The 3,193-nt window shown below is 47.1% G+C and overlaps 1 protein-coding gene across 1 annotated transcript in view; it reads right to left on the bottom strand.

The window, feature by feature from the left end:
• USP6NL (USP6 N-terminal like) overlaps window positions 1-1,633 on the bottom strand; it is a 247,803-nt gene extending 246,170 nt beyond the window's left edge. Inside the window, exon 1 of the mRNA XM_040451465.1 lies at window positions 1,332-1,633. The gene's annotated coding sequence lies outside the window, so the exon portion shown is untranslated. The remainder of the gene's footprint in view (window positions 1-1,331) is intronic.
• Between the last annotated feature and the right edge of the window lie 1,560 nt (window positions 1,634-3,193).

The raw sequence follows: 3,193 nt of genomic DNA, 5'->3' as shown, positions 1-3,193 counted from the left end.
TTTTTTTTTTACTATTTTTGAGAGAGATAGAGAGAGAGCATGTATGAGGCAGAGGAGGTACAGAGAGGAGGAAACAGAGGATCCGAAGTGGGCTCTGCGCTGACAGCAGAGAGCCCCACGCGGGGCTCGAACTCACCAACCCACAAACCATGAGGTCATGACCTGAGCCCAAATCAGACGCTTAACCAACTGAGCCACCCCCACAGCTCACTTTCTATTCCGCACTCATGCAGCAACTCTTTTCTGGGTTGCCTAGGGTGGCAGACGTCATCCTTGCTGGTGTTACGGTTCCCGGTCTTACAACTCACACTTACACAGAGAGATTAATGGTCTCCACGTCACAAAGCGAGATACTCGGTTGGACCGGGAAGATAACACCCCAGTTTCCAGACGCAGAGTATCCGGGCGGTGCTCTGCTAATGCCTTGTGAGAAAGAACAAACAGCTAATGCCTTGTGAGAAAGAACAAGAGGCAGTGTATGAGTCTACTCACACCTTCTAAATGTTATTACATGTGTTCCGCTGTGACAAGTCTGGAGCCCAGGAGGGTTCAGTTTCATAAACTAAAGCAAACAACCCAAAATAAAAACTGATAGCTTTCTCTGATTCCAAATCCTACCTACCTCCTCTAAAACATTTATTTAGCCTTCAGATAAAACAATATGTATGTCCACATCCTTTCCGCCAAAATGTCATACTTTTCAAAAAATTCTTTAAATTGTGTAAATTTGAACAATTCCTTAAATTGTAGAAATTTACCATTAAAAAGAAGAATGGGACATAAAGCAGGATCTCCTGGCCACGGAAAACTTCCTTGAGGGAGTCTAGGAGGCACGGGATGGGCAAAGACGCCTTCTCCTGCCCGTTTTATTTGGTTTGGGACGACGGGTCTGCTAGGCAGAACAGCAGTAACTGAATGCCAAGAATGGGACGGCCCTCACTCACGTTTGTTCAGATCTGTGCACGGCAGCTCCTTGTGGGACTAAACGTGACCTGGCTTTGTAAATATGATTTACATCTCCAGAGCTATGCATGAAATCAGACCCTCTAAGGAGTACATGAAAATAGACATTGAACGCCTGGAAAAAGTTTTCAAAAATAAATTACCACCACTCTACCCCTCAGCCACCCACCTTCCACCCAATTCAAGAGAGAAGTCCAAGAAATACCTAATTAAAGAAATAACTTCCTGTTGTATTATACCACCAGGAAGCGTTTAGTAAGTACCTAATTGCTTATAGTTTTGGGCTAAGCACTGTATAAAAAGAACTGCGTTGAACTTGTCTGTCCCGTTTTCAAAGACCTTATCACATAAAGGTAGTTAGCACTCACCTGGACAAAGAGGTTCGGGACACAACAGCAGATGGTAAATTGGAAGCAAACCATGGACTGGACACTTAAGCATCCTCCCGGTCAATGTCAGAGCATTTGTGGGCTGGGGGCCAGGAAAGAGCGTCCAGGGGTGAGCAGCTGTCGGGTTTCCAGGGACGCACAGGTGCAATTGCAGACACTGCCCACGTGTTGTAGAAGATACCAGGTCAGTCTCCCGGAGAGCAGCGAAGGCTGTGGGATTGGCTCGTCGGCAGGCGGGAGGAAGTTGGGGTGCAGCTGGGCCCGAGCAGGAGGCGCAGAGGGCAGGCAGCAAGGGTGTGGCTCGCAGAGAGCGGAGAGGCTGAGATGGCTGTGGAGAGGACACCGGCAAGGGAAACAAAACACAGAGCAGCTGTTGCTGATGACCCCACCCACGCCTCCAGGCCCACGGGTTGCTCAAGACCCAAGGTAGATTCTGGAATGCTTCCCGGTGGAAATGGAGAAGAGGAGGGTCTAGGTAAAGCTTAGAACACATGATTGGAAGTCAAGGAGAGAAGGCTATGAAAACACGTCCTGCCCAGAGGAAATGCTGATAAATGACGAGGTCAACGTCCCCGGAGAACAACATCCTTAGATCTGCTCCCGTCGATGAGAAGACCCTGGCAAGGGGCCGGGTGTTTCTGCGGGGGAATGAAAACCACACACAAGGGCATGAACGGGAGCCATACGGTTTCAGCTGACCAGCTGACCAGAGTTAGAATCACACCCTGTAAAAGGGATATGGATAAGTAGTAAAACCTGACTCGACATCAACAGCCTCAAAAGTACGAGAGAATTCTGTCATTAAAAGCTACCACGTCGGGGCGCCTGGGTGGCTCAGTGGTTAAGCAACCAACTTCAGCTCAGGTCATGATCTCACGGCTCGTGGGTTCCAGCCCAGTGTCTGTGCTGATGGTGTGGTGCCTGCCTGTGATTCTCTCTCTGCCCCTCTCCTATTCTCTCTCTCCAAAAATAAATAAGCTTTAAAAAAAAAAGCCATCATGTTTACTAAGTAATAACGGTAGGCTTTCAAAACTATTTTAGGTCAATGGCAGGACCCCTGGTCCCACCACAGCCCAGACCCCAAACCCAAACTCCAAAAACAGTGAGAGGGGCCAGGTCCAAGATGAACAGAATCCCCATTCCACCCCTTTCAAATAACACACTTCTTTCTGTAATTATACGTGCATGTATTGGTTGAAAGAAATATCTAAGGCCTCTTAATGAGAAAAAAATAAAAGATGAAAGGTATGTGGGTAATAAGTTTGCTCAACTCCCCCCTTCCCCCACTGAGTCTCATGGAAATACAAATTATAATAGACAGTGAGAGAGTACATTTTTGCAAAACGGAGTGATACAAATTCAAGGTTATCCATTGCCGACGTGGAGAAAAATAGATTCTCTTCTATGCTGCTTTTTGGGGATGGCAGTGTCTATCTTAATGAAATTTCCAGGTCCTTCAACCAACAGTTCACTTCTGGGTGTCTCCTAGAGACATCTATCCTAGAGAATTAGTCAAGTGTATGCATGAAAAAGCAAAGCATGTTTATTACAGCAGTGTTTACACATTGTTTAAAACAGAAACTAATTTCGGGGCGCCTGGGTGGCGCAGTCGGTTAAGCGCCCGACTTCAGCCAGGTCACGATCTCGCGGTCCGTGAGTTCGAGCCCTGCATCAGGCTCTGGGCTGATGGCTCGGAGCCTGGAGCCTGTTTCCGATTCTGTGTCTCCCTCTCTCTCTGCCCCTCCCCCGTTCATGCTCTGTCTCTCTCTGTCCCAAAAATAAATAAACGTTTAAAAAAAAAAAAAAAAAAAACAACAGAAACTAATTTGAATGGCCATCAT

The sequence above is a fragment of the Herpailurus yagouaroundi genome, unplaced genomic scaffold (assembly GCF_014898765.1).
Source record: "Herpailurus yagouaroundi ecotype Mexico unplaced genomic scaffold, PumYag 203, whole genome shotgun sequence".
Taxonomy (NCBI): domain Eukaryota; kingdom Metazoa; phylum Chordata; class Mammalia; order Carnivora; family Felidae; genus Herpailurus; species Herpailurus yagouaroundi.
The sequence above is the reverse complement of the archived record's forward strand: the minus strand, read 5'-3'. Positions and strand labels throughout refer to the sequence as shown.